Source organism: Oryctolagus cuniculus, chromosome 8, assembly GCF_964237555.1.
Source record: "Oryctolagus cuniculus chromosome 8, mOryCun1.1, whole genome shotgun sequence".
Classification (NCBI taxonomy): domain Eukaryota; kingdom Metazoa; phylum Chordata; class Mammalia; order Lagomorpha; family Leporidae; genus Oryctolagus; species Oryctolagus cuniculus.
Window position 1 is genome coordinate 7,945,849 of NC_091439.1, and position 19,279 is coordinate 7,965,127.

Sequence of the window (19,279 nt, forward strand, 5' to 3'; positions counted from 1 at the left end):
GGAACAGTGGTCTTTTTACTTCCTACTTGTTGGATCCTTTATCTCATGGAGGATTAAGTTTAAGATTATAAAGTAAATTGACAGTACATCATTGCAGGGGCCAGCTCTGTGGGGCAGTGAGTTAAAGCCCATCCTGCAGCGCCAAAATCCCTTATGGGTCCTGGTTCCAGTCCCGGCTGCTCCACTTCTGATCCGGCTCCCTGGTAACATGCCTGGGAAAGCAGCAGTGAATGGCGCAAATGCTTGGGCCCCTGCTCCCACGTGGGAGACCTGGAAGAAGCTCCTGGCTTAGGCCTCGTCCAGCCATGGTCATCGCAGCCATTTAGAGAGTAAACCAGCAGACAGAAGATTTCTCTCTCTCTTTGTCTCTACCTCTCTCTGTAATTCTTCCTTTCAAATAAATAAAAATCAATCTTTAAAAAATGGAAGTATGTCATTGCAAAAACGAAAAGAAAAATCAGAAAGGAAGGAAGAGGCAGAGTGGGAGTGAAGTGGGAAGTATTATTATGTCCCTAAATCTGTATATATTAAATATATGAAATCTGTTCCTTTGTATGGCTAATTTTTAAAAAAGAATCACTGAATTTCAGATATTAAAATTATATTAAAAGGAAAATTAATGTACTGTTATATGCCTACACTGTTAAACACTGTTTTCAAATGTTATTTATGTTATTAGACGAAAAGGAGACCAATTAAAGTATTTATGATGCTAATCCAAGAGTATTTAAATCAACCCACTTGAAAGTTGCCTACCAGTAAGTAAGTAAGTGCAGACAAAAACTGTCATAATCTCAAGAAATCAACAAGTAGTATTTAAAAAGCTCATTTGTAATTTGTAGGACTTGAATTATTCTATGTTAACACAAAAATTTCACACACATTATATAATATCATCCCAAATGTCTCTCTAAAAATAGGGAAAAATTATATGGTAATGTTCTTTCCTACTTTTTTAAAGAAACTAGCCTAAAACCATCATGGATTTGTTAAAGTTTCACCAAATAAAAGTTTCACTGCATTAGGGTAACTTTCTAACTATAACATCCACCTTACTTGCTGTTTTTTGTTAATATTTTTAAAATTTCTGTTAGCAAATCAGCAAAGCACTAGTCAAGTTCATGATGATTATTCTCCCAGTTAATCAGCCACCATAAACTCATACATTTACCCTGAAGGTTGTCATCATACCCTCTACTCCTCCCCTTCCATCTTTCATTCTATTGTTAAATGAATAAGACATTTTCCCCTTTGAAGACAGAGAAATGTAGAAGATCCAGTACCACTTTATTCGCCTTGGTCATAAATTACGTGGAGGTGCGACTTGCTGTCAATGATCTTCCCTTAAGGAATGCTATCTGTCTGAGGGCACTGCTGTAGTCCCCTGCAATTGCTCCCTAAAGGATGCCTCCAGGTGCTTGCAACCTCTTATCTGCACAGCACTCATCACTCAGAGCCACGACAGAGGATTTGCACCAACGTTATTTGCAACCACCAACAGATCCTTTTTGTTTCTGTTTAAATAATGACATCAATCTTACTGTCCTGCCTATAAATGGGAATGAGGTTTAACATAAAGACAGAGGGATTTGGGATGCAATCTAAAAATTATGCCAGGAAATAACTTTCAAGACTTATTGTTTGAACTAAGCATACATTTATTTAAGATATTGAACTAGACCAAAGAGTAAGCATCCTGTAGCATTAGGAGGGGGAAAAAAAGGCACAATATATTTGCTCCCTTAGAAGATCTGAGCTATAACATTTTATAAAAATGTATCCTGTTGGCTGAATTTTGTCTTTTAAATGTAACTTAGGAACATGATGTTTATCTTGTTTCCAACAAAATTTCTAGGCTAAGAGTAAGGAAGAGTTTTTCCCATTGTAAACTATAGATTTCTTTAAGTATAGCTACTGAAAATAATAGATTGGCCAGCGCCGCGGCTCACTAGGCTAATCCTCTGCCTGCGGCACCGGCACACCGGGTTCTGGTCAAGGTCGGGGCACCGGATTCTGTCCCAGTTGCCCCTTTTCCAGTCCAGCTCTCTGCTGTGGCCCGGGAGTGCAGTGGAGGATGTCCCAGGTCCTTGGCCCTGCACCCCATGAGAGACCAGGAGAAGCACCTGGCTCCTGGATTCAGATCAGCATGGCCGCAGCGGCCATTGTGGGGTGAACCAATGGAAAAAGGAAGACCTTTCTCTCTGTCTCTCTCTCACTGTCCACTCTGCCTGTCAAAAAAAAAAAAAAAAAAAAAAAAAAAGAAAAGAAAATAATAGATCACATCTCCTGTAATGAACCACAGCTCATGGTTTCTTCAGGAATTCAGGGATTGGATCTGTTAACAAAAGTACAAAAAAATTCCTGGGTATTCTTAGGTTCAAGCACAAGTGCAAGAAAAATGGGCCCAGGATGGTCTGTGAAAAGGGCTCCTGGCGACTGTTCCTATTAAGGAACTTAGCATAAGGAATTAATAAACAATATTGAATCATTCCATAAATCCTTCTCCATGAAAAAGCAGACAATTCATGTTAAAACAGGGACAATATTGTATCAAAATTTGACAACCAAATCAGATGCATAAAAGCCATTTTTAAAATCTTCCTAACAGTAAAATTAAAATTTCTCTTAGTGTTAAAAGATACTATGGTAAGACATAAACCATGAATCCACAAAAACATTGCCTTTGTCTACTATAAAAAAGTTAAAATGAATTAATTACATTTTTTTAAAAAATATCTCAGGCTTTTAAGAACATATTACTGCATTCAATTTTTAATTTAGCTAAGGAATGTATAGAAAGTGCAGATTATAAAACATGAAAATATAAATTTAGGAAAGGTTGCTTTCTGAATAATAGAGTGAATTACACTAGACAGATAATGTAGGAAAGTTAACCAAGGTTCCATTGACACTTTGGGAACATTAAAAGCATATTGATAGAAAATTCAAGGTAAAGAAAAAATACAAAGATGGTAAAATCATTGATTTGATCTTTTGCTCTGTGGGGGTGTGAAAATTGGATGTTAGAGGCAGCAAATGGGAAAGAGATTGATTTAGGCCTTTGAAGTGAAATAATATCTCCAGACAGGCATGCCATAGAAGCCGCAAAGCCTAGAGTGAGTTCAATAAAACACTGTGGATAAGGGTATATATTATGGGAAAGATCTAGAAAAGTTAATATTGGAATATTTGAGCCATAGTTCACAGGCAGGGAGCCACCATCTGGAGAGCAGGATGATGCAAAGGCGGATGCCAAGGAAAAATCTGAAAGAAAATGAGAGAATATAGAAATATTTCTGGGTCTAATCAGTAGTCAGACACTCAATCATGGAAAGAAGCAGGTCGTCCGGGGCCGGCACAGTGGCATAAGGGGTAAAACTGCCACATGCCGTGCCGGCTTCCCACATGGGCACTGGTTCGAGTTCTGGCTGCTCCACTTCTGATCCAGCTCTCTGCTATGGCACTAGAAAAGCTATGCACTAGAAAAAATTACCTGTGGTTCACTGGATACAACATAGATTTAGTCTCCTGGTTTCTAGTTTTTTGTTTTAACTACACTGAATCAGATTGTGATATAGCGAGAGTCTGATTTAACATTCCAGACCAATACCTTTAGAAGACTTTGAAAATAAATTATTTAAAACACTAAAATATTACAATATGGATGGGCTTAGATCCTTACATGCGCCATTAAGTGCTACTTCAAAACTATTTAAGTCGCTTATTACTGAATAGTTTAAATTTCTTTAAATTCTCCTTCAGGGGGCTGGTGCTATGGTGTAGAGGGTAAAGCAGCTTCCTGCAGTGCCAGCATCCCATATGGGCGCTGGTTCAAGTCCTGGCTGCTCCACTTCCAATCCAGCTCTCTGCTGCAGTCCGGGAAAGCAGTAGAAGATGGCCCAATTCCTTGGACCCTTGCACTCATGTAGGAGAACCAGAAGAAGCTCCTGGCTCCTGGCTTCGGATCGGTGCAGCTCTGGCTGTTGTGTTAGGTAGGAAGTCAGATATGAGCTTATGTGTGTGTGACATAAAGGCCTAAAGAGAAGACATCTATGTCCAGCATATGCATCTGCATCTCAAAGTCATCCAGATAATGTTTCAGGGGCAGCCCAGTATCTGCATCCTGCCCTGCCCCCTCCTACCCGATAACCTGCCAGGTGGGAGTCCCCGCCCCTTCTGCCTGATAACCTTCCAGGTGCAGCCCAGTATCTGCACTTCAAACGCCCTGCCTGCCCTTCCTCTAATGGGGGCCAGCTGGTGCACTGCACTGATCCGAAGCCAGGAGCCAGGTGCTTCTCCTGGTCTTCCATGTGGGTATAGGGCCCAAGCACTTGGGCCATCCTCCACTGCACTCCAGGGCCACAGCAGAGAGCTGGACTGGAAGAGGAGCAAGCAGGACAGAATCCAGTGCCCCGACTGGGACTAGAACCCTGGGTGCCGGCGCCACAGGTGGAGGATTAGCCTATTGAGCCGCGGCGCTGGCCATAAATAAATCTTTAAAAAAATTTTTCCTTCAACATGTATTGCTTGAATCCTTGTTTTTTGTTTTTGTTTTTGTTTTAGCTATTTATTTATTTGAGAGGTAGCATTATACTTAGAGAGAAGGAGAGACAGAGAGAAAGGTCTTCTATCAACTGTTCCACTCCCCAAAGAGCCACAGTGGCCAGAGTTGGGCTGATCCAAAGCCAGGAACCAGGAGCTTCTTCTGGGTCTCCTACATATGTGTAGGGGCCCAAGCACTTAGGCCATCTTCCACTGCTTTCTCAAGCCATTAACACAGAGCTGATTTGGAAGAGGAGCAGCTAGGGCTCAAACTGGTGCTCATATGCAGTGGAAACTTGGCCCTCTTCTTAGCCCACTATGCCACAGCGCCAGCCCCTGCTTGAATTTTTATTCTCAAGGACAGTCCTACTGGGGTAACTTGCTTGTCTTTTCATTATTTGGAACTCCTTTTTTTCTTGAAAGTTATTATCTTATCCAAAAATCTATTTCTTTAAGAAATTTACTTCAACTAGTATTTGAGTGGTTTGACCATTTTGTATAGAACTTACTTCCTAGAAAATGACAAATTTTCCAGTGATTGTATACTATTCCTGTCTCTGAGTGTTAAGCTCTGATATCTTCTAGCAAGAATAAAAGGTAAAAAAGCAGAGGAAAGAAGATATGTGTGAGAATGTTTCCTTATAAACATACAATAAGCCCTCAAAAGCCAAAAGGCAAACAACGGGCTTAATTATTTATTCCCTTTCATTATTGATTGAATTAGCATTGTCACTTGCCTATTTGGGGTAAACACAATGGATGGCCACAGACAATGATTGGTTTGGCTCCATTCAGCATGGTCGTCTGATTCTGGTTCAGATCATATCCATTGGTATACAAAGTCCATCTTATTGCAGAATGTGTTACTCTAACCCCTGAAAAAGTTAGCTCACCCAAATAAGATGGCAGTTCAAAGAGTCCTTCCATATACTGCACATTTTTTTACTGCCTTGGCTAGAATTTATGGGCAATGAGAATTTATATCTCCAGCACTCATTTCTATTAATATCTATTGATCTTTCATAAATTGTGTTTGGAGTAAGACCAGGCATTTCTAAAGGCTTGCTTTCTATGGTCTATCTTATGTGATCTAAGAGTGCACTAATTTAAAGTCTCAGTGCTGTATTCATTAGAGCCATTCATTTATCAATATCCTACTCTCCCTTTTGGAGTGCGAGGGAGGATTCTGTCTCCTCATTCCCACACATGTTGCTTGACACATCATTTGCCTTCTTTGCTCAATGAAATGTGAGCAGAAGTGAACAGTATGACTTTCCAGCAGGAGTTTGAAGGGCCACTGTCTTCCCATTCGCTCTGGTTCCTCATGACTGTCAATGACCCACATCACCTTGAGTCCCAGAATGAAAGCAACATAAGGAGAGAAGACAAATAGAAGAATAAAAATTGCTTAGGGTTGTAAAGGAAGAATCAGCTATTTTGTTAGATCTAAACAAATACTAAGGTCTGAATTTTCTGCCACTATATTACAAGAATTCTCCCTTCCTCCAGTGTCTAGTGGTGTCACATTTGTTCTTTTTAAACTCTCACCATCAGCACTCTCAAGATCCAGATTTCTACTACGAATCTCTGCAAGGCCATTTAGACTTCTCTCTCAAATTCCTCAAAATAACTTCGGCCTCCGCCCACTTCCTGGATGTAATGCCACTCCCCTGGGTGCTCTCTTTTTCTCTCTCTCTCTCTTTTTCTCCCTCTCTCTCTTTCCCTCCCTCTTTTTGCTACTCTCCTATTGGCTTTGATTTTAGTTTAAATTTTTAAATTTTACTTTCATTTTATTTGGAAGGCAGAAAGAGCGATCTTTCAACTGTTGCTGCATTCTTTAAAACCCACCACAAACAGGGATGCGCCAGGCTGAAGCTGAAAGCCAGGGACTCAGTCCAGGTGACTCTCCTGGTGGTGGTAGGGATCCAAGCGCCTGAGCCATCACCTGCTGCCTCCCAGGTTGCATATTAGCAGGAAGCTGAGTCAGAATCAGAGGAGCTGGGATCCGAACCAGGCAGTCTTATATGAGGTGGAAGCAGGGCCGGTGCTGTGGCGCAGTGGGTTAAATCCCTGGCTTGAAGCACTGGCATCCCATATGGGTGCTGGTTCTAGTCCTGACTGCTCCTCTTCCAATCCAGCTCTCTGCTATGGCCTGGGATACCAGTAGAAGATGGCCCAAGTCCTTGGGCCTCTGCACCCACGTGGGAGACCCGGAAGAAGCTCCTAGTTCCTGGCTTCGGATCGGCACAGCTCCGGCCATTGTGGCCATCTGGGGAGTGAACCAGCAGATGGAAGACCTCTCTCTCTGTCTCTACCTCTCTCTGTAACTCTTTCAAATAAATAAAATAAATCTTTATAAAAAAATATGAGATGGAAGCATCCTAAGTAGGGGCTTAACCACTGTACCTAATGCACAGCCCTACTCTCATACACATTATGGCAACATTCTACTTCCAGGGACCAAAATATATATTGGTAATCTAATATTATGCACCAAATTGCACCAAAACTTAGACACTTAATACAGCACAGTTTTATTACCTCCTAGTGTCTGTGAATCAGAATGTGCTCACAACTTAGCTGATTTCTCTTGGCCCAGGGTCTCTGGGAAAGATATGGTAAAGAAGAAATTGCAATTATTTCAAGGATCAACTGAGAGAGGGACCACTCCCAAATTCTCTCCCATGGCTGCAGAGCAATGAGTAAGATGATGTGGTCAAAATTCCTGAAACCTTGCCACTGAGAGTCCTAGTGGGTGGACTGCTCTAAAGCAACTTTTACCCAACACTGAATTTACTGATTTCGTCTTGGACTTCTTAGTCTCAAGAGCTGAGAGAGATAAGATTTTACTGTGTATCAGATCCTTGTTTTATGGAATTTTGTTATAGCAACCTGAAAGACTAAAAGAAGCTGTGCCCATAAACTAGCAGTTACTGCTCAGAGACTTCACATGTTAGTCAGTGTCAGAGAATTTAGTGTCCTAGGCACAGGCATTGATGATCTTTAATATCCTGGCCTCTGCCCTGACTTTGCAATGATTTGAATTCTGGAGAATGACTGACCCTCAGTAAAGCTTGCGAGTCAGTGAGATCTAATTTTTAATGCACTGATTGGGCAATCTGCTCCTTGCTTTACCTTTGAAATAACCCAAGGAGAAATAAATCCTGCACAATGATGTAGTAAAATTTATTACCTTAGAAATATAGTAAGACTTTAAAGATACTAACCACCACTTTTATTTGACCTTTTCAATCAGTATGTGTATGTGTGTTCTCTGTAAACTACATACAGATAATCTGGATACATAACATTTACAAATTTCCTTTTTTAAAGATTTTTTTTGTCTATTTGAAAAGCAGAGACAGGCAGAAACAGGGAGGGAGAGAGATTTCCATGTGCTTGTTAACTTCCCCAAATGGCCACAGTGGCCAGAACTGGGCCAGGCTGAAGCCGGGAGACAGGAGTTTTAACCAGGTATCCATGTATCCAAGTATTTGGGCCATCTGCTGCTGCTTCCCAGGCACAGCAGCAGGGAGCTGGATGGGAAGTGAAGCCTCCAAGACTCAAACCAGTGCCCATTAGGGGATGTTGGTATTGCAGAGTGTGGCTTAACCTGCTGTATCAAAATGGTTGCCCCAAAACTTAACAAATTTCTAATTTTTTAAACTTAAAAATAAAAATAAAAGCTATAAAAATAAAAACTTTTGTACATAAAGAAAGTCTTTGATATCTACCAACTGTTAAAATTTTTATTTATGTATTTTTATCCATTTGAGAGGCAGAGAAATACACAGCAAGAGGGATAGTAAAAGAGATACAGATAGTTGATAAATAGATAGATAGATAGATAGATAGATAGATAGATAGATAGACTGATGATAAGTAGATAGATATCCCATCCACTGGTTCACTCTCCAAAGCCAGGCCACAGCTGAGACATGAACCCAGACATTCTAAAGTAGAAAGTCCCAGCTGGTGACCTAACAGTTAGCTAGGTCCAACATCTGCCCCTCCACCAGATTTTTAAATGACATTAGCCTGTTTAGAAAAAAAAAATGAAATAAGGAAAATATGTGACCAATAACTGAAAAAGAAATATAAAAGGAAAAGCAAAGCACCACAACACAAATGTATGAGTATATTCTGTTTTTACTTGTCAAATATTAAAAGCATTTCTTTTCAATGGATAATGTTCAGCATTTTCTAGGGAAATAAATGTGATCACTCCGCTGCTTGGACAAAAGTAGCATGCATCTCATGTTTAGAGACAAATCTAACATTCTAAGTTATGAGCTTTGAAAATGTTTTGTGCTGTGGCACAGCGGGTTAACACCCTGGCCGGAAGCGCTGGCATCCCCTAAGGGCACCAATTCTAGTCCCGACTGCTCCTCTTCCAATCCAGCTCTCTGCTATGGCCTGGGAAAGCAGTGGAGGATGGCCCAAGTCCTTGGGCCCCTGCACCCACGTGGGAGACCTGGAAGAAGCTCCTGGCTCCTGGCTTCGGATCCATACAGCTCCAGCCATTGCAGCCATCTGGGGATTGAACCATCAGATGGAAGACCTCTCCCTCTCTCTGCGTCTCCTCTTCTCTCTGTGTAACTCTGACTTTCAAGTAAAACAAATAATAAATCTTTTAAGAAAAAAGAAAATGCCTTGTGTTTTCATCAGGAATGTGCACTTCCATACATTTAGAGAGAGATTCTTTGATGGACAGGGATGAATGCATAAAAGTATTGACCACACATAACATAAACGTAACTGTCTAAAAACAGGAACCTTTCCATAAAGAGTGATACATCCATTCAGTCCGTATAATCCAGTAATTTAAAATTTTGTTGGAATCATCATAACTATTTACTAATGGTAGTCAAATTTCACTGTGTGTTACTCAATTTTCAGGCATTGTTTTCAGACATGTATTGATGTAAGCACATATATGAATGATAGTTGGACTACTTAAAATACTTATTTCGGGTTTGTTGATGGGAAACTTTTATTATCTTCCATATTTTCATGTGTGTTTAAAGTTTATCTTTCTTAGGTTTGTGTAATCAAGGAGAAAATGGCATAAAAGTACAATGAACTAGAAAGTGTCCTTTCCATGCTGGCTGCCTGGGATCCAACAGAGCTACACTACAGATAGAAATGTGTACCTCAGCATGGCGGTTAGCGTGGAGGACTTTGAAAACATTCCTTCTCCAAGTTCTATCTATTGTAATACAGTTTTAAAAAAAGGCTTTCTTTGTATCATTCTCTTATTCCTTCCCTTCAAGGTAAACACCACATTTTTGGAAGAAAAGGAAAAATTATGTTTTCTACCTTTGTGTTTAGAATGCTTGGACATTCCAGCATTAGCACATCTAAATGGAGACTTGGTATTTTGTGAGCACAATTATTTCTCACAGGGTACTAAGAATTAAACTTGCTGCTGTGATATAAGGTTGAACAAATGAATTCTCCTAGGAAGAAAGCGAAGTTAATCGCCCACCTTTTATGTTATTCTGAGTGTACTGCTTCCCGACGGGCTGTAGATCACAAGTCCCACGCTCCTTTGGTCTCCACAGAAAGGTACTCAGCCCCCTAGTCCCTAAAAGCTTACTTTAAATCACTGCAAGAAAAAACAAGCAAGCTAGATTTAAAGATTTACTTTAAATCACTAGCAAGAAAAAACAAACTAACACTGCAAGGAAAAACAAAGACATTCAAGAACTATAAACAAGAGGAAGTTATAAAATTCTTCCTAGCTGTAGTTTTTATTCAATTCTGATATCTGTTATGTTAAATTGCATTTTCTTATGATATTAAAAAAAAAGTCATAGTGTGAGACAAACCCTTTATCCATATTGCTTCTACCCCCGTTTTAGGAAAAAAAAAAAAAAAAACAATTAAACTCTTATTCCAGGAGGAAAAAAAAGATAAAAAAAAAGCTTCTAAACACATAAACTTAAAGATAGGGGTCCCATCTGGAGGCAGTTTAGATGTGCTAATGATGGTAGATGGGTAATGGGGCTCTTTCAATACTGTGTGGCAAGTGTACCTCAGCATGGAGGTTAGAGTGGAGGACTTCAAAAACACTCCTTTTTACTTCCAGGAACCATCAGCCAAGGATCCTTGGCCAGTTTTTAATCTCTTTTCCTGTTTCCCTGCACTGGAATAGACTTCTAGAAACAGGCCTAAAGTGATCAGCCTTCAACAATAGCACCTTTTGAAAAATAGTAAGGGGCTGGTGGTGTGGCTGGATGGAGTCCTAGCTGCTCTGCTTTTGATCCAGCTCCCTGCAAATGCACCTAGGAAAACAGAGAAACACGACTCAGGTTCTTGGGCACTTGGCACCCACATAGAGGACCTGGATGGACTTCCTGGATCTTAGCTCTAGCCTGGCCCAACTCTAGCTATTGCCGCCATTTGGAGAGTGAACTAGAGGATAGAAGATCTTGATATCTCTCTCCTCCCTCTCTCCCTCTCTCTCTCTCTCTCTCTCTATCTCCCTTTTTCTGTCATTATATCTTTCAAGTAAATAAAATATTCTTTAAAAATTTATAAAATAGTGAAATTATGTCCATAAACAAATGATTACTTAGCATTTCTTCTACTAAGGAATAAGGAATATTTCCTCTTGGAAATATTGTAGTTTTTAACTGTGGCACAGTTTCATATGACCACTTTGGGCATTGAACTACAGCTACCTAACACAATCACAGAGAATTTAGAATTAGCATCAGAATATTGTCTATTAGAACTTTCATATGTGCCATGACATAGCAATATATCATTCAGTTCAGTGTGAAGCACACTCATGCAATCAGACATTGGTGGTTGAATGACTTGTTTGTTATGATGATTCTTCACTTGCATGTTAAGTGTTAATCATCAGAGTTTATAAAATAAACATTGAGCACTGAAAAGGGCAACTCATCTGGTAAAGCTACTTCAAAAGTGGGAAAGGGATGAAAATTAGGACATCAGGCGTCCTGCCGATAACTGCATTTCTCACTATTGCCTTAATTAGAGTTGTTGAGTCACTTCGGTTTCTGCACATTCCTTCCCCAACATGATTAGTTTATATTACTATGAGCAAACTCATTACTACCTTCTTTACCTTTGCTTTGAATTTATTGATTTAATTACATGAATTTGAAACAGCAAATGTGAAACTTCAACACATTTCATTTCTTATTTCAATTTTCAAAACCACAAATATAGAATGTCACAAGTTAATACAGGTAGATTTTCTCTTTCTGAAAGGAGCAAAGTTGTGTGCTATTGTTTAATTTCAAATGATTCCCAAGAGAAATCATCACTGAAAGACTTTTTAATTTAAATATTGCTAATGATCAAAGGATGAATAATAGAAATATTTAAGTGGTGTTCCTTTATATCTGCAACAAACCAAACAAAATTATTATTTCCACTGTGTTTATAGAGTCCAAATGTGCTCTCAAAATGAAAAAAGAAAAGAATTGCATAGGTTTAGACAAGATCAACTGATTTTTAAATTCCCCTAATTGCCTTCTCTTTTAAGGCCAATAAGAAAGCCAGAATAGAACATATTAAGTAAGGAGAGAAAACCAATATTTGTAGGAAAATGAAAAGATTCAGATGATACCCTTGGTTACTTTGGTGTTATTCAATTATGCTATCATGCCAGGAGGTTTCCTCATGCCCATTCTAGTCAATCTACATTCCCATCTGAGTTAAACACAACATATTCTTATTGCCTTAGGTAACTCTGCAGGCTCTTGGACTTCATATAAATGCAGTCATACAGTGTATTGAGAAAAGAAATCTTAGGGTCCAGCGCTTTGACGCAGTTAAGATGTTAGTTAAGACACTCAAATTCCTGGGCCAGTATTGTGTTACAGTCAATTTAGCTGCTGCCTGCAGGGCCTGCATCCCATATGGGGTGCTGGTTCAAGTCCTAGGTACACTGCTCTTGATCCAGTGTGCCTAGGAAGGCAGCAGAAGATGGCCAAAGTCCTTGGGCCCCTGCCACTTATGTGGCAGAGCAAGACGGAGTTCCTGGCTTGTGAGTTCAGCCCAACCCAGACTTAGCCGTTGTAGCCATTTGAGAAGTGAACCAGCAGACAGATCTCTCTTCTCTGTCAATTCTCTCTCTCTCTCCACCCTCTCTCTGTCATTCTGCCTTTCTTATAAATAAACCAATCTTTAGAAGTAAGATACCTACTTACAATATTAGAGTATCTGGGTTTGATGCCAAACTCTGGTTTTTTAACTCTAATTTTCTCATATGTAGACCCTGGGAGACAGCAATGAGTTCCCGCCATCTGTATGAGAGGTCTGGATTCTGTTTTTGGGTCCCAGCTTCAATCCCAGCCCAGTTCCATTCTCTGTGGGCATTGCGGAGTGAACAAGCAGTAGAGATCTCTAAAAATATCTTTAGTTTGAAAAGTACAAACATACTTTAGTCTGTTCCTTTAAAAGTTGTTGATATGTAAATAGTTGTCACAAGTTATAATTTTTGATGTATTAAATTATTTTATAGTCATCCCAAAAGTTTTATTTTTGTTAAGATGGTATTATGAGTGGTCAAAAATATCAAATATGGCAAAGGAATCTGATAGATCATAAAGTGTGAATCACTTGTTACTATATTTAAGTCACTAATAGCAAGGGCTGGGGGACTTTCATTGGTGTGGATGAAACGGTAGCCGTGCTACACTGGAGAAATATGTGGAGATGTGTATATGGGGAATGCTTGAATACATTACTCTTTCAAGGTACACACCTGAGGTATGAGGCACATGGATCAGCTGATGGCTTACAAGTGAAGCCAAATTGCAAGGAAAAACTAATAACACTGTCAGCAAAAGTAGCAATTTAGTGGTTGAAGAATTGAGTAAAGAAATCATGGTATTTATTGAGATTTAGAATATATATACTATATATATATGACAAGGAAATATGGTATAAGATTTCAGCTTATATATAACATGGAGGTATAGAGATTACAGTTACCCTGCTGCTTCAAACAAAAAAAAAACCCACTTTACCAAAATATATGGAATAACAGCTTTTAAGATATTTGAAGTTAGGTAACCAAAGGAAGTGTTCCCTGTGACATGAGAAAGAAATTTGTGAACTCACAGATTGGATTAATATGTTTCCTCAGAGAATTTCAGGTGACAACATAGAGGGGGAAAGAGGACCAGAACCTGAAAGACATCCAGAGCTGGTGAGCTAAAGCTGAAACTGGAGGATGGCTGATACAGCCAGGCTAGAGTACACAGGCTAGAGTACACAGGCTGGAGTACACAGGCTGGAGGACACAGGCTAGAGTACACGGGCTAGAGTACACAGGCTGGAGGACACGGGCTACAGTACACAGGCTGGAGTACACGGGCTACAGTACACAGGCTGGAGTACACAGGCTGGAGTACACAGGCTGCAGTACACAGGCTGGAGTACACGGGCTGGAGTACACAGGCTAGTACACAGGCTGGAGGACACAGGTTGGAGTACACAGGCTGGAGTACACAGGCTGGAGTACACGGGCTAGAGAACACAGGCTGGAGTACACAGGCTGAAATACACAGGCTGGAGTACACGGGCTGGAGTACACAGGTTAGTTAACAGGCTGGAGTACACAGCCTAGAGTACCACAGAAGAGAGGACTTCACAGGGAAAGAGCCTAGGGATCTTCATTCCTCCTTTCATGGTTAGCAGAGTACTGATCAGTGTGTGCACGTGAGGAAATTCTGTAAAACTTAGAAACAATCACTGAAAAGTTGTAAAAGCTCAATGATCACACAGAATTGTGAATATACTATAATAATATACTAATAAGTAAGAAATGATAATAGTTGGTGATGTGAGGGGTATGTGGGCATACCTTTATTAATATTTCACACATTTATGGGTAAATTTAAAACTATTCTGAAGTAAAGTGTTAAAAAATAAACTTATACAAATTAAAAGTTTAAAAAATATTAATGTGTAGAATAAGTTACATTATGTATAAGCATAATGTATAAATAATGTATAAAATAAGTAATTAACATAACTGCATTTTATATATAAAAAAGTTGACTAAAATATAGGATTCACAAGAAAGATCCAAATCAATGTCTGTGGATGAAAACTACAATTTCTGAAATGAAAAAAGTACTGTTTAGGTATTATCTCAAGCATGCCCATCAGTATTGCACATGCAGTCATGTTTCCTTCATAAACTGCATGAAAATCCACAGCTATTTTCATAATGGTGAGGGGGATAGAGAATAACAAAATTGTGTAACTGAACTATTGAGAAATAGTTATTATGCCTCCATTGTATTTTATGTGTAATAACAATTGGTGTATGAGTGAGAAGATATTATAGTAATCCCAACAATGTATTTTAAACTTACTATTTATGATTATAGTAGATAAACTTGCATGTCATTCCTCCAAAACTGCAATTACTTTTATCTTAGCTTTTTTTTAAAAAAAAAGATAAAATTGGCCGGCACCGCGGCTCAGTAGGCTAATCCTCCACCTAGTGGCGACTGCACACCGGGTTCTAGTCCTGGTCGGGGCGCCGGATTCTTTCCTGGTTGCCCCTCTTCCAGGCCAGATCTCTGCTGTGGCCCGGGAAGGCAGTAGAGGATGGCCCAAGTGCTTGGGCCCTGCACCCCATGGGAGACCAGGAGAAGCACCTGGCTCCTGGCTTCAGATCAGCGCGGTGTGCCGGCCACAGCGCGCCGGCCACGGCAGCCATTGGAGGGTGAACCAACGGCAAAGGAAGACCTTTCTCTCTGTCTCTCTCTCTCACTATCCACTCTGCCTGTCAAAAAAAAAAAAAGGAAAAATTATGTCTACATGTTCATATGACAATTCTATGTTATCAAACCATAAAGATAAATGTAGCTAAAATCCAAAAATGATGTCACACTTAATTGTGTGCAACTTATAACTAAGAGCAAGCATACTGGCAAGCAATGGTTTAATGCATTTCAAAAATGCTTGGAAAATGTTTTAAACATGTAGATTAACTGTGTTCTTTCTTTGTAACATGCTTCTGAAATTTTCTACAGAATATAAAATGCATAAGAATAAGAGATACTTCCAAATGCATCAATATAGCCAAGAATTTTAGGATATGTTTCAAATATGTTCATTTTCAGAAACCTAAAATCACATTCACTGAGCATGCTTTGATCTCAATAGCTATTAAAGAGGAGAGTTACACCAGAAAAATGATGAACCCCGTCTTATTTTAGTCAATGCAAATCACACTTAAAAGAATGGATAAAGCTATTCTATAAATTAGTAATAACTAGTTAATCTCCATTTTTAAAAAAAAAAAAGACTTGGCAATTAAGAGGAAAAAATATGGTAAGTAGCTGGCAAGTTTAACAGATGCTATGCAAAATTCATTATTCCGTATTTTCCCTATCATGTTGAGGAGGACACTTTGTGGGAGAAAGATCATCAGCAAAATCAGCAGGGGATTCATTAAACGGAAGTGGTTTGTTCACAGTCTTCCTCATCAGTTATGTTCCATTGAACTTTAATGGTCAATAGGTCATTAGCCAAGAGAACAGTTTAAGACAAGCTGTGAAACAAAACTGCCATGTGTTTATCCATCAATATTTACAGACACTGTAATGTCTATGCTGTGCCTGGACTTAGAGACACTTGTATTCCTTTCTGTTCAGCACAGGATACCCTTTCGGCCCTACTACTCCTACTTACTTTCATATTCTTCAACTTCCCTTTTCTTTAAATTATCTGGTCTGTGAATCTTGCCCACGAGTAGCTTATTCTTAGGCTCATCAAAAAATATTGAACACCAATAATACATGAGTGCATAAAGTTTAAAGGCACTCCTTTGAAAAATATCCAAGAGTACTCAAATGTGTGAATGACTTGACAGTGAAATTCTTAGCAGAGTGGTTTGGTGCTGTCATTATTCACTATATATGCCTTTTCTGTGTTCTATACTCAGTCTCTATGTCAAATGCAGAGGTAAAGGAAAGATAAGAAGATTTCCTTCTCATTTTGTTCTTCTATTCTAATTCATAAGCATATATATATATGTATATATGTACATATGTATATATAGAGTCAATACACCAAAAATAATAGAACTATCAATAATGCTTAATGCAATGTTGGTGCTTAAGTGGAGTTATTAATATGTTCCAAGCCTATATTCTTATAATCTTAAATACATTAAATATTAGCATTTACTTACCTCAGGTATTCTTTTATTTCTGTTATTCAGGATCAAAACCATGGGTATTAAAAACAAGCAGACAGCTGTGTGTAGGTGTAAAACCCAATTTTAACAGTCCATTTTTCTTCTGCTGTAACAGTAGGTATTCTTGGCTGCTGGGGGCTCCCGAACAATAAAGTGATGGGAGGAGGAGGAAGAACAGAGGAGGGTTCAGCACAGCCTCACTGTTTACATTTATATTCCGGGAGATGCCTACAGTGGCTATCTGAAAATACACAAGGTCTCTCTCCTTTGGCTCCAAAATCACAACAAAGAATTGATAAAAATGAAAGTGCTTTCTGTCTCAATTCCTGGGAAGATAGGTTTCTAATAAAATCTTAGAGGGAGGAGAAAATTACAATAATCAAAATGTATTAGTGTCATAAATTATATGATGAGAGTGTGGGAAATCTATTATGTGTCACATATTCAAACATTGTTATCTTATTTACATTTATAATATTTTTAATTGAAGACATTATTTGATTCCTGAAGCGCTGGTAAGTTTTGTTTTATGGCTAAATAAAAATAATTCTCTCTCATTAGAATAAGATAGAATGTGGAGCAAGAAAGTGGCCAACTAAGATGCTCCAGTGACCAACCCTTCACAGCAACACCAACTTGAACAACTATTCATGTGTCAAGCCATCTTTATAAGATGAAAGGAAGCCAGTTGAGAGTGTAGTGTGCCTAATCTTAGTATAATAATAAAACACACTGAAGAAGGCAGGAAGGAAAGATTTGCCGTATGACCTCATCCCCTAACTTCAACTGTGCAACTCCATGCCTCTTAAGTAGGGGAAAGAGAGAGAAGTCAAGACATGAGACTTGGAATCTAGTAGAAGGCCTGTCATGGAAAAACTGAGGACTGAAGAGAGTGACGTGGTCCATATCTGCAGGCCAACCCCTACAGACTGTACTGGTGGACCCTACCTAGCAACAAGCGAGGAGTTTCCTTCACCACTTTTCCCCAATTTTGAAAGACAGCAGAGCAAGACTATACCCTCTGGGGAGTAGAGTGTGAAAATCAGTGCAGAATTTTGCCCTCGATCTCAACTGCAGGATTGATGTTGTGACTGAGCAGCAGATAGAGCCCACAGGCCTCTCCAGTCAGCACTCATAGCTGGAGCCACTATTTCTTCTGAACAACTCACCAACTGGATTGGGGGCACATCTGGCATAGGGGTATAGGAGTATCCTCTAGTGCAGAAACAGTGACAACACACCAGCAGAAAACTTCTAGTGCATCTTAGTTTAGACCACCATTCAGTGCTGAAGTAGAAGTGTTCACAGCTCAGAGAATATAAGCAGATGACTTAGACTTTTGGAAAGGCAGGCACATACAGTCATTTTCAAAGATGGAAAAAACTCCTAATCTTTCAATGTGCAGATGATGTTGCAAATCAATAGATACCAAGAACTTTCAGGGAACCATAACCTCATCTAAGGAACAAAATAAAGACTCAGAAATGGTCAGATAGAAACTGATATGTGCAAATTCTAAAATGCAGAATTCAAACAGTTGTTTTGGAAGCTCAATGAGATTCAGGAAAAACACAGATAAACAATTATTCACTATAACAGATAAGAAGAAAAACTTACTGAGTTCAAAGGTTATTTGAAAATATAAGTCAGAGAATAAGAAAAAAAGAGTAAGTAGAATAGAAAAGCATATAAAACTTTTGGAACAACAACATAAAAAGAAGACATCCAAATTACAGAGATTTAAGATGGACTTGAGAAGGTGAAATAGGTAGAAAATATTCAAAGAGATAATACCAAAAAAACTTCACACCTAAAGAAAACTACAACTATCTTGACACAGAAAGGTCAGATTCAATTAAAACAGAACTACTCCAAGTTTTATTATTAATAAGCTCTCAATGATTAGAGTTAAAGAGAGGATTCTCAAAGCAAAAAAATAATAGAAAAAAATAACATATAATAAAGGGTGTTCCAATTTGCCTGACTACAGACTTTAGTTAATGTGGGATAAAATTTTCATGGTACTTAAGAGGAAAAAAACTACCAACCAAGAATACTGTACCCTGCAAAGCTATCATTTAGATATGAAGGAGAGATAAAAACATTGCCAGGCCAATAAAATAGAGAATTCATCACCACCTGACCTGTCCTAACAACATATACTACAGGGACTTTTCAAACTGAATATCAGAAGATAAAAAAAATACTTATTAGATATGGAATTTGCAAGTTAACACATGCATCTACTGCCACCCAATCTTTGATCAAGGTACTAAGAATATGCATTGGTACGATGCAGTCCATTTCAATAAGTGATGTTGGGAAAACCAAATTCAAAAGATCTCTATCTTTCATCAAATAAATCTGACTCAGCATGGATTAAAAACCTAAATGTTAGGCCGTGGCCTCCGCCTTGCAGTGCCGGCCCACTGGGTTCTAGTCCCGCTTGGGGCGCCGGATTCTGTCCCAGTTGCCCCTCTTCCAGGCCAGCTCTCTGCTGTGGCCAGGGAGTGCAGTGGAGGATGGCCCAAGCAC

At 39.1% G+C, this 19,279-nt stretch overlaps 1 pseudogene; it reads left to right on the forward strand.

Moving 5' to 3' along the window:
* Positions 1-13,744, forward strand: part of LOC100348413 (GPN-loop GTPase 3-like) — a 123,709-nt pseudogene extending 109,965 nt beyond the window's left edge.
* The last annotated feature ends 5,535 nt before the right edge of the window (positions 13,745-19,279 follow it).